At 43.8% G+C, this 12848-nt stretch overlaps 1 long non-coding RNA gene across 4 annotated transcripts in view; it reads right to left on the reverse strand.

The window, feature by feature from the left end:
* LOC138283779 (uncharacterized) overlaps positions 1-12848 on the reverse strand; it is a 150107-nt gene that overhangs the window by 23605 nt on the left and 113654 nt on the right. Inside the window, exon 6 of one of the 4 annotated variants that reach the window (XR_011201303.1) lies at positions 1097-2850. The exons of 1 other annotated variant lie outside the window; for it this stretch is intronic. This is a non-coding gene — a long non-coding RNA (uncharacterized lncRNA). Of the gene's footprint in view, positions 1-1096; positions 2851-12848 lie in introns of those variants that run through there. 2 more of the 4 variants (XR_011201302.1, XR_011201301.1) reach the window with 2 other exon arrangements.

Here is a 12848-nt window from a genome sequence, read left to right on the forward strand (position 1 = left end):
TCCCTGGGCCCTTGAGAGGTGAAGTTGGCAGAACAAGGGCTGAAGTCCACACACAGAACAACGTGCAGGGAATATTTTCATGTACCACCTGCAACACGGCTGAAAAACGATATGCCACCCCCTTCACAGTTAAAATCGACACTCCACCTGCATCGTGGCTGGGAGATCGATGCATCGCGGCTGGAGAAATGACACAACACCCATTTGCAGTTGCTTCTAATGACACAAACCCCACACAGCGCGGTTTTCCAACATCGTGCAGCCAAATTTCTGATGCATCATCAATAGGTGTGAAAGTCATCGTGAACCTGTGCAGATCCGAGGTGTCCCGTCCAGAAATCGACTCATCGCTCTCTTGCAGAGGAGAAAAACGACGCATCGCCTACTCGACCGGAGAAGAAACGACGCATGCCTAACAATTTGAACACGTGGGAAAGGTTGGTGAGGTTTTAGGGGAAGAGATGTCACCCCCCCTAAAACCACCCCGCAATGAACAAACTACTTTGTTTTACCACATCACATTGATCTCTAGAATGTAGTGATCAATAGGTTGCCTATAAATACATAACAGGACACTAGATCACAAAGGTAAGTCTTACAAAGATGTTCAGAAAAATAAATTATTGCTAATTGTTCATCAAAACATATTTAAATACACTTAAAATGGTAGCTAATTCAAATAAATTGAAATAAAGAAATGAAACACTATAAAGGGAATTGTGGGGATCCCCCTTTGGAACGTAAGGTGAATAAAACATAACTAAAATGCAATCAACACATATCATTTTTCCTAATAATTACACATTAAAAGACAAAAGAGAGGTCAATTTGGGTGCCCTGCTGAGATATATTACTAACAATTTTCAATTCATAATTAGAAAAATAAATTTCATTAAAACACTAATAATGTTAGTATAAATGATAAAAGAAATGTTCACCCGTTTTCGGAGGTAAATTAACTATGTTTAAGATTACAACTAACTAAGGAATCAATTTATAATGAGCAAAATAATGTAAAGAATTCAAATGAACTCAGATCAAGGTTATATTTGTAGTACTATTATGTTAATTACACTTAAATGCATTTCAAGAAACATGAACAAAAAATTAAAAATTTATGTGATTAATAAAAGGTTAGATATAGTGAATGCTTTGGGATAAAATCAAGATAAAAGAGAGGTTTATTTCTAATTACGAACAACACTAGGATAATAATTACATTAAATGTGCTTAGATTAGATGAAGAGTTAGGGTACGCTACAGGAAATTGAATACAAAAATAGCAATAAATGCCCAAAAGGCTGAGTTACAATTAGTTTAGAAAAACAGTAACAGTTAATAATACACTTGAAGCAATTAAACTCAGAAAAAGAAGGTGATATAAATTTGAGAGTGATACCTAGGGCAAGAGGTAGCAGTAATCATAAGGCCATTGGGCACAGACATTATTCCATGGGTAGAGCAGATGGTAAAGGGGGAATTTATACAGGGTGAAGTCATGATGAGAACTACATTATCATCTGCTGTGTCCTCCTGGACCACTTATCCCTCACTACACGAGTCCCAGAGATGCTGTAAGGATAGACTCTTTGATCTGCAGGTAGACAGTGGCTGATTGTCATTGTCTGTCTCCTCATTTTCAGATGTTTTGGTTCCCTATCCGATGGCTGAAAGTTTTCCTTGATTGACCAACACAGGGACACTCCTCACCAAAATGGAAGATCTTTTTTTAATCTGTTATTATTCTTTGTTAGAAATTGGGTCTGTAGTTAGCAGTCAGTATACACCCTGTCCAAGTAGGGACCCTCATTCCAGTCAGTTTAAGAGAGATACACAGATCAGATACCCCCTGCTCACCCCCTTTGTAGCCTGGTGCAAGCAGTAAGGCTTATCTCAGAGGCAATGTGTAAAGTATTTGCACAAACACACACAGTAACACAGTGAAAACACCACAAATGGACTCCACACCAGTTTAGAATAATAGCAAATATTTAGCTAAATCAAACAAGACCAAAATGACAAAAATCAAACATACACAAGCAAAGATATGAATTTTTAAAGTAAAAAGAGTACTAACCCTTAAAAATCAATGAATGCATTGTTTTAGCACAAAGTACATGGTATGCATCAAAAATAGAGCCATACGGGTGATTGTGCGTTGGAAAAGCAAGTGATGCGTCAATTCCTTACTGGCAAGTGAGGGCATGCGTCGACTCTCTCTCTCGTAGTAGACTGGATGTGGTACCACTTGGCATGTCATGGGGTCTCAGCAAGACGTCTCAGATGTCCCTGAGACTTCTTAACAGGCTCAATCCAAGCCCCTGGAGTCTCTCCACAAGCATGAGACACAGCAAAGTCCAGTCTTTGTTCTCTCTAAAACAGAAGCAGCAACTGCAGCCAACCCAGCAAAGCACATAGAGCAAAGGGACAGTACTCCTCCTCACAGCTCCTCAGCTCTTCTCCTTGGTAGAGGTTCCTCTTGATCCAGACTGTATTGTGAGAGGAGAGACACAGCCCTTTCAAGTGCAGGTGTCAGCTCTTCCCTCCCACTGTAGACCTGGAAGACTCCCCAGGAAATGTAGGACACACCTCAGCTCCCTTTGTGCCATCGTCTAGAGGAAATTCACAAACAGCCTGTCAGAGTCAGCACATCTCTTACTGCTGTAGGCTGCAGTACTTGAGTGGACGCCTAGTTTCTTACTGGTTCTGGACTGGCCAAGATGAGCGCGACCCCTTCTAGTAGCCATGGTGTTGCCGACTAGAAAAAATGCCAAGGCAGACCGTACCCTCCAAACGGAGTCCCAGAGGAATAAACCAAATAATGGGAAAAAACCTCCAACACAGGATCTCCTGAAAAAGATGACAAAAATTAAACAATGAACAAAAAGCCAAAAATAGAGACCAAAACTGCAGGGAAACACAAAAAAGCAGGAGCGAGTAGAAAACTTGAAACAGGAGTGAGGATCACCACCAAGACGAAAGAGTTTGCAACGCAAAGAAAGAAGGTACTGCAGTGCTTATATACCATTAAACAGGAAGTGACAAAACAGGAAAACAAAATGACACCATCTCGGATAGGGAAAGGTTACAAGAAAGGAATGGGAAGAAAAGCCAACTAGAAGAGGAAAGACACAATGCATGCTGGGAAGACAACCACAACAGAAGAAGACAATATGAAGACCCAGGAAAAAAGAAGACAATAAGAAAGAAGACAAAGAAGAAAAAGAAAGAAAAAGAACTGTGCAGGTAAGTGGGGGAGAAGGTCAGGGAGGCTTCCAGTGCCCAATGTGCGCACCGGGGCTCAAAATGAGACTCCTGGACCACATTGCGGCAGAAAAAGGCAGGCCAATCCAAAAACAACGGGCCGCAGTGGGTTCCGGCGTCCGAGACGCGGACTGCCGGCCTCACCGCAGACCACAAAAGGGACGCCGCAGCATTCTGCAGCGTCACACAGCCCACCTGTCAGTCTGACCCCAACATGTATTCAGTAGCCAAGCAGAGGCAGAGCATGGTTAAGCAAGAAAATGCCCACTTTCCAAAAGTGGCATTTTCAAACAGACAATCTAAAAAAAACTTTACCAAAAGATGTATTTTTCAGTTGTGAATTCAGAGACCCCAGACTCCATTTCTGTATCAGCTCCCAATGGAAAACTGCACTTAAAAGACATTTAAAAGCAATCCCCATGTTATCTTAAGGGAGAGATAGGCCTTGCACTAGTGAAAAACAACTTTGGCAGTATTTCACTATCAGGACATGTAAAACACACCAGTACATGTCCTACCTGTTGAATGCAGTGCACCCTGCCCATGGTGCTACCCAGGGCCTACCTTAAGGGTGACTTACATGTAGTAAAATGGAAGGTTTGGGCCTGGCAAGTAGGTACACCTGCCAGGTCCATTTGGCAGTGCACACCTGCACAGACCGACACTGCAGTGGAAGATCTGAGACATGTTTACAGGGCAACTCATGGGGATGGCACAATCAGTGCTGCAGGCCCACTAGTAGCATTTGATTGGCACCTATAGTGCAATTTACTAGTGACTTACTAGTAAATCAAATATGCCAATCAGGGATAACCAATCATATTCACAATTTACACAGGGAGCACTAGCACTGATCAGCAGTGGTAAAGTGCCCAGAGGACCTACAACCAGGAAAAAGAAAACCAGCACAAAGTAAAAAATAAATAAGCAGAGGCAAAAAGACAGAGGAAACCACATCAAGGATGCTAGGTCCAGCAGTCTTCTTGGTTGTGATCATTTAGTATGTAAAGTTGGAAGTATTCATTCAGTATACCTGGAGACTAGGTAGTATGCCCACAGGTCAAAATATTTAAATTAGGGAAAACTACATCTTCCAAAGTAGAGGAAGATGAAGTGCAATAGTATTCTGTTTGATTGTTACAGGAAGAGCGGTGTTATTCTTTGGAAACACCAATTGAGAACCAGTAGTATTCACTTTGAACACTAACTGAAGACTAGTTGTAAAAAATTTGAACACTAAAAGAAGACTAACAGTTTTCTATTTCAACACTAAATGAAGACTAGTATTCTTCAATGTAAGAACTAATTGAATAATAGTAACATTCATTGAGCGTACTACCTGAAAACCAACATTCACTTGAAGACATGACATTAACAGAAGCATTAATTTTCATAATCACTTCCCTAATTTTAACTTTGACCTTAATAACAGTCCATTGGTATACTCGTCGACTAAAAACATTCTTCTACCAGCATTTGCACAATAGGTCACATGCAGCAGCTGCAATTTAAGGACTTGTTAGTCATCAGTATTAGAGGCATTATTTGGAAGGTTCAAAATATTGTATGGAGGACAGAATTGGTACAACCCAAGAAGTGCAGACTGACCCCCCCCCCCCCCCACCTCCAAGTCTAAATGACCCTCACATGGCCTCCTTGGAGTCTTTGCCAGGAAGACTGCAGAGCCTTAACTTGTAGTGTATAGCAGTGTTCTTGTTTAGTAGGCAGCTGCTAACCATGTTGTTGGTACTGTTCTGAGGTGCCACAAAGCTGCTTCTGGCAAGGCCCTAGTTTAACCACATTTGCCTCCAACCCATTACATTTTTCCAAAGACCTTAACAGATTGGACACATCCCCCAAATAGAGTCAGAGCTATGCCAAGAAGGTTGGCATTGTAAGAAGGGACACCCATCACATTGCATCATAACATTTAGTACTAGCTAATGCACTCACACCTGATGCTGTGTGTGGAGGTGTCCAACCCAATCATACACAAGTGATGACAAGGCATTGATAAACTAGAACGTGGTGTGTCAGGAGGGTGGAACTGACACTTGCTAAGTTTGTGTCTTGGGTGTGGTAGTTGTTGAGAGTCACTTTGTTATAGATGAAGGTTGTTTCTCAGTGTCAGTGAGTGAAATCAATCTCAAATAATTGGTTTTCAACTGTGTCTTATTCTTAATGTTTGAGTCCAAACCCAACAGAAATATTCATATCAATAGTGGCACAGTGTTGGCTCCAGTAGCAGTTGTAACAGAACAACCATGCTTTCCTACTTACTGTAACCATATGGTATATTCATTGAAAAGTATGGGAGTACTTCCCAAGTAATAAGTCTAAAATCATGTGATGTCAAAGACACAGTGTAAGGAAATGCCTCCTTGGCATGGTTACCCCCTGACTTTTTGCCTTTGCTGATGCTATGTTTTGAATTGAAAGTGTGCTGAGGCCTGCTAACCAGGCCCCAGCACCAGTGTTCTTTCCCTAACCTATACTTTTGTATCCACAATTGGCACACCCTGGCATCCAGTTAAGTCCCTTGTAACTGGTACCTCTGGTACCAAGGGCCCTGATGCCAGGGAAGGTCTCTAAGGGCTGCAGCATGTCTTATGCCACCCTGGAGACCCCTCACTCAGCACAGACACACTGCTTGCCAGCTTGTGTGTGCTGGTGAGAACAAAATGAGTAAGTCGACATGGCACTCCCCTCAGGGTGCCATGCCAGCCTCTCACTGCCTATGCAAGTATAGATAAGTCACCCCTCTAGCAGGCCTTACAGCCCTAAGGCAGGGTGCACTATACCATAGGTGAGGGCACCAGTGCATGAGCACTGTGCCCCTACAGTGTCTAAGCCAAACCTTAGACATTGTAAGTGCAGGGTAGCCATAAGAGTATATGGTCTGGGAGTTTGTCAAACACGAACTCCACAGCACCATAATGGCTACACTGAAAACTGGGAAGTTTGGTATCAAACTTCTCAGCACAATAAATGCACACTGATGCCAGTGTACATTTTATTGTGAAACACACCCCAGAGGGCACCTTAGAGGTGCCCCCTGAAACTGTATCCAACTATCTGTGTAGGCTGACTGGTTCCAGCAGCCTGCCACACTAGATACATGTTGCTGGCCCCATGGGGAGAGTGCCTTTGTCACTCTGAGGCCAGTAACAAAGCCTGCACTGGGTGGAGATGCTAACACCTCCCCCAGGCAGGACCTGTAACACCTGGCGGTGAGCCTCAAAGGCTCACCCCTTTGTTCCAGCACCGCAGGACACTCCAGCTAGTGGAGTTGCCTGCCCCCTCCGGCCACGGCCCCCACTTTTGGCGGCAAGGCCGGAGAAAATAATGAGAACAACAAGGAGGAGTCACTGGCCAGTCAGGACATCCCCTAAGGTGTCCTGAGCTGAAGTGACTCTAACTTTTAGAAATCCTCCATCTTGCAGATGGAGGATTCCCCCAATAGGATTAGGGATGTGCCCTCCTCCCAAGGTGTACCCACCCTCAGGGCTAGTAGCCATTGGCTACTAACCCCCCAGACCTAAACACGCCCTTAAATTTAGTATTTAAGGGCTCCCCTGAACCTAAAACTTTAGATTCCTGAAACTACAAGAAGAAGAGGACTGCTGAGCTGAAAAACCCCTGCAGAAGAAGAACAGAAGACACCAACTGCTTTGGCCCCAGTCTTACCGGCCTGTCTCCTGCCTTCCAAAGAAACCTGCTCCAGCGACGCTTTCCAAAGGACCAGCGACCTCTGAATCCTCAGAGGACTGCCCTGCTTCCAGAAAGACAAGAAACTCCAGAGGACAGCGGCACTGCTCCAAAAGAACTGCAACTTTGTTACAGAGGAGCAGATTTAAAGACCCCTGCAAATCCCCGCAAGAAGCGTGAGACTTGCAACACTGCACCCGGCGACCCCGACTCGACTGGTGGAGAACCAACACCTCAGGGAGGACCCTCCAGCGACTCCAAGACCGTGAGTAACCAAAGTTGTCCCCCCTGAGCCCCCACAGCGACGCCTGCAGAGGGAATACCGAGGCTCCCCCTGACCGCGACTGCCTGAACTCTACTTTCCCGACGGCTGGAAAAGACCCTGCACCCGCAGCCCCCAGCACCTGAAGGAACAGAACTTCTGTGCAGGAGTGACCCCCAGGAGGCCCTCTCCCTTGCCCAGGTGGTGGCTACCCCGAGGAGCCCCCCCCTTGCCTGCCTGCACCGCTGAAGAGACCCCTTGGTCTCCCATTGAAACCTACAGAGAACCCGACGCTTGTTTGCACACTGCACCCGGCCGCCCCCGCGCTGCTGAGGGTGTACTTTCTGTGTGGACTTGTGTCCCCCCCGGTGCCCTACAAAACCCCCCTGGTCTGCCCTCCGAAGACGCGGGTACTTACCTGCTGGCAGACTGGAACCGGGGCACCCCCTTCTCTCCATTGAAGCCTAAGTGTTTTGGGCACCTCTTTGACCTCTGCACATGACCGGCCCTGAGCTGCTGGTGTGGTAACTTTGGGGTTGCTCTGAACCCCCAACGGTGGGCTACCTTGGACCCAAAACTGAGACCTGTAAGTGATTTACTTACCTGCTAAAACTAACAATACTTTACCTCCCCCAGGAACTGTGAAAATTGCACTGTGTCCACTTTTAAAACAGCTATTTGTGTTTTATGTGAAAAGTATATATGCTACTGTAATTATTCAAAGTTCCTAAAGTACTTACCTGCAATACCTTTCAAATGAGATATTACATGTAGAATTTGAACCTGTGGTTCCTAAAATAAACTAAGAAAATATATTTTTCTATAACAAAACCGATTGGCTGGATTTGTCTCTGAGTGTGTGTTCCTCATTTATTGCCTGTGTGTATGTACAACAAATGCTTAACACTACTCCTTTGATAAGCCTACTGCTCGACCACACTACCACAAAATAGAGCATTAGAATTATCTCTTTTTGCCACTATCTTACCTCAAAGGGGAACCCTTGGTCTCTGTGCATGCTATTCCTTACTTTGAAATAGCACATACAGAGCCAACTTCCTACACACAGTTTCAATAAATAAAGCTGGGCTGAACCCCTGGTACATATTTCATGGAGCAGACTTGTAGAAAATGTGTAAAAGACTTACCAGTACCAAAATAGTTTAAAAAAGTCAAAATACAACACAATAAAAATCTCAAAAACAATTTTGAAAAATAAAGAAAAATGACACAAAAATTACAAAAATCAAGTCAGATGACCAGAAAGCTGAAATCTTAAGTCAAAAAGCACCAAGAAACAACATAGTAAAGCTGGCCATCTGTTGATTGAATGGCAACAGTTTCTTCAGGAGGAGGAGAGGTGGTATAGCCAAAAAATGATCAAACACAGCTTGAAGAAGGTAATACATGCTTAGTCATGAGTTACTTAAAGAAAATTATGCTTCATTGCAAAGTTCAGGCGCATTCACTTCTTACAAGCATCAGACATAGAAGCTGGCTGTATCAATGCAGCATTCTGGAACATGGTCCTCTCAGAATCATCAGATGGAGAAACAAGAGGTTCTGGTACACAGAACTCACATGATCATCAGGCACTGAAGCAATATGAAGCACTCTGGCCTTGGAAGATGCACCATGTTAGATGTGTCAGCAAAATGATGGTCTTCCTCCAAAATGTTTTGCCTTCACCATCCTATTTTTCTGCATTCGTTTTTACTGGATTTAGGATTCTGAGCACTTTACCACTACTAACCAGTGATAGTCCTGTGCTCTCTTCCTAAACAATGTAAAATGTCCTTACACCTGATTGCCATACTTAATTTACGTATACATCCCTAGTAAAGTGGTATACCGTATTCCCAGGGCTTGTAGATTAAATGCTACTACTGGGCCTGCAGCACCTATTGTGCCATCCACCTAAGTAATCATTTAAAACATATCCTAGGCCTGCCATTGCAGCCTGAGTGAAGTTTTAGACTGCTGAATAGACTAGACAATACAATCCTCTTGCCAAGCCTTAAACTTCCCTTTTATTGCGCATACATCACACCTAAGGTAAGCCGGGTAGTCTATAGGCAGGGTGCTAACTTTTGATTGGGTAAAAAGAACAGATGATGGCTGGAAGGCTGAGCAATGTCAAACATTCACCCCAGTCACAGATCTGGGCCTCAATCCATATTTTTTTGCTTGCCACGCCATTGAAGTTTGGATCTACCCATATGCAAATCAGTCTTGACCCTGATTTCCATGGCAACAGTCTACCCCAAACCTCCAGGCCAGGTCCTCTCCGGACTGGAAACAAGCATCATGGGACTGGCTTCAGGGTATCACCCCTCATCACCCAGGCTAGCCTCAAGTCGATGGCGAGCACAGGACTCACATCTGAGCATACCCCAATCACTTAGGGCAGCAAATACAAAAAGAACAGAAGATGGACAGAATGCTGAACAATGTCAAACATTCACCCGCAGTCACAGATCTGGGCCTAAATCCATTGTGTTTTTTGCTCATCACACCATTCCTGTTTGGACCCAGCCAAATGCAAGTCAGTTGTGATCCTGCTGTCTATGGGAACAGTTCAGCCTGAACCGCCAGGCTGGGTCCTCTCTGGACCAGAAACAAGCATCTCATACCGGTTTCTGGGTATCACCCTTCATCGGCTGATGGTATGACATGGCTTGGTACAGTTAGCAGTCGACTTTGTATATTCCTCCCAGACAGCCACACATTAGCGGGATTTGGTGCACCTGGATTGGCCATCACTGGCAGGATGGGGTATAGTGTATTTGATATTATGCGTGCTAGGACATTCATGGTCTATGCAATCTGATTGGAGGTGTTAAGGTGTGGTCATGGAAGTTATGATGCAATGCATGCAGAACGCAAAAGTATGTTGAGGAATAAAGGCGTCTATTACAGAGCTCCATGTGTGGCGTATTCATTTGCATGCTCCTTGGCTGGGTGAAGACGTTACAACTGATGATGAAGGTGGGATAAGTGCACTGGAGAAACAAAGCTGCTCTCCTTCAGAGTTTGCAAAGGTGCAGCAAACTGCTCATGTATGCCACGTATGCCTCAAATCGATGCAAAGCAGTCTGCGATTGGTGTATGTGGAGTCAAAGCCCTACTCCAGCTCATACACAGCGATTAAAGAATTTGAAAGCCCTGCAGAGGAGCACATTTGAAAAGCCCACCAAAACCTGCTGATGAGACTGAAAGAAGAGATACTGCATACTGCATAACACAGCGCGATCATCAATACGAACCAAACGCTAAAGGCAATGACCAGATACAAAAACCGAAACCTACTTACCGGCACAAGCAAGAGAAGTGCTATACAACCTTGAATATCAGGCAAGACAACCAGGCTCAAGCAATAGGGTGTTGCGTGAAGAGGTTTCCAGTCCCGCTTTGCAAGAAGAACGCTGCCTGAACAGTACTTACTTTCAATGGTGACACGAGGGAGCAAAAGTGTGATGCAGCTACATTCCTGAAGCCACCACCTTTGTTTGATACAGCAAAGAAAGTGAACATTGGTGTAAGGAGAATTGCATGGATCAAGAGGTTCAGTGACTTCATAGATGAGCTAGGAGAAGAAGACTATAAGTAAATCATTAAATATTTTTAAAACCTTGCCTGTGATGGAGTGAAAGAAGTGCTAAAAAAGTCTCACAGGCTGATGCAAAATCATAACAAATGATAAAAGAAGCATTGGTTGGCAAGTTCAATTGATGCTGAATGTCAACTACAAGAGGTAAATCTTCAACCAAATACCACAACAAGGTGGTGGATGAATTTGATGCTGGATGAATTCGTTAAGAGACCTGATGCACTTCTCAACCACTGTAAGTTCTGTAACTTTTAATGATGAAGAAACCAAGAGTCATTGATGGCTGGCTTTCAGATTCCTTCAGAAGATGCATGTTGAGAGAGTCACTCAGAGAAGATGCAAAGGGTTGCAAGGCCAGAAGAACACGCATATCGACAAGCTGCTGATATGAATGTGGGAACAGCGTGTAAGGATCAGCGTTGATCATGAAAAGCAAGCCGAAGCATAAAACAGATGCACACAATTTGACTTCTCCAAAGAAGAAAAAGTTATGCCTCCAATGTGGGTTTTCATTTCCCCTTGAAGGTAAATGTCTAGCCATGGGACAGACATGCGAAGGCTGCGGGAAAGAAAACCACTTCACAATGGTTTGCAAACTGAAAGAGAAACCAAATGCGTCACACCAAGAAGAGAAAATGGACACCAGAATGTTCCAGAAGCAGTCTTGCCACACTTACAAGACCAAAAGGAAACATCAGTTATGACAAGTAGAAACCAAGCACAGTCGATCATCTTCAAATTCATCACATAAAGGCTCTTTATCGTCATTATCCAGCACTAGCAAAGAAGTACGATTGTGCGTTGATGATATCGACTAAGAAAAGACATGCACCTGTAGGATTAGCTGCAAGGAAGATCAAAATTAAAAAACAAAATTACCAAATGGAGTGACAAAATTCATTTGGACATTGTCCTAAAATTACATTTAAAGTGAGCGGTTACCATACAACCTTCATTACAGACAGTGGTTCAACAGCCTGTCTCTTGTGCCACGCCTTACTCCGTCAAACACAACAATATGCATGTGGGCTAATTCTGAACCATTATAGAGTGAAGGGTCATTTAGAATAACTTTGTGACACAAAACCACATCAGTGTAAGCTCCAATATATGTCCTTCAAGGTACTTCATCTAGTGAATGCTTAGCTTTGCCACTACAGCTAACATGGGACTTATATCTCTCAACTACAACATCCATGCTCAGGCTGAAATTGTGAGTCAGTTCTCGTCATTGTTTCATGGCTGAGGGAGATTCAAAAATATAAAAATGCAACTTTGTAATAATGAGGATATTCACCCTGTTGCCCAACGGCACCGCAGAGTAGTTTTCCACTTGCAAGCAGCAGTTGAGAAAAAACTAGAAACACTATTAACGCATTACATAATTGAACGCTCCACCGGTCCTATGCTGTGGGTTTTGCCCATAGTTGTAGTGCCAAAAAAAGACAGTGGAGGTGCAGTGCACATTTGTGTTGATATGCGCCAGGCCAAAAAGCAATGGAGAAAGAAAGACACACTGGTCCCAATATAGCGGACAATATAAAGCAGCTGAACAGAGCCAAAATCTGCTCCCATCTTGATCTGAACAAAGGATACTACCAACTCGAGCTGGAAGAGAACTGAAGGTACATTACTAATTTTTGGCTCATGTTGTTTTTTTTTACAAAAGACTGAGGGCCTTGTTTACAAGAACTGACACATTGCTGCGTTGTGGCAGTGATGCGTTAAAAAAAACTTGCACTGTGTCAAAAAAGTTTACGACATAATGGATGCTTCCTATTTACAATACGGTGCTCCATGGCGTATGGTCCCAGTATGTGTCAGAAATACTGATGCATCCGAGGGAAGAATGCTGCAAGGCATCCACTCAAAAAACTGATGCATTGTTGAAGAACTGCCACAACTTGAGCAATGCATCAAAAATCTGAGGTGCGTCAGTTAAGATTGAAGCATGGAGCCTAATGTGTGAGGGCAATGTGAGACTGTAAAATGGTGGAATAGCCC

The sequence above is a fragment of the Pleurodeles waltl genome, chromosome 1_1 (assembly GCF_031143425.1).
Source record: "Pleurodeles waltl isolate 20211129_DDA chromosome 1_1, aPleWal1.hap1.20221129, whole genome shotgun sequence".
NCBI lineage: Eukaryota > Metazoa > Chordata > Amphibia > Caudata > Salamandridae > Pleurodeles > Pleurodeles waltl.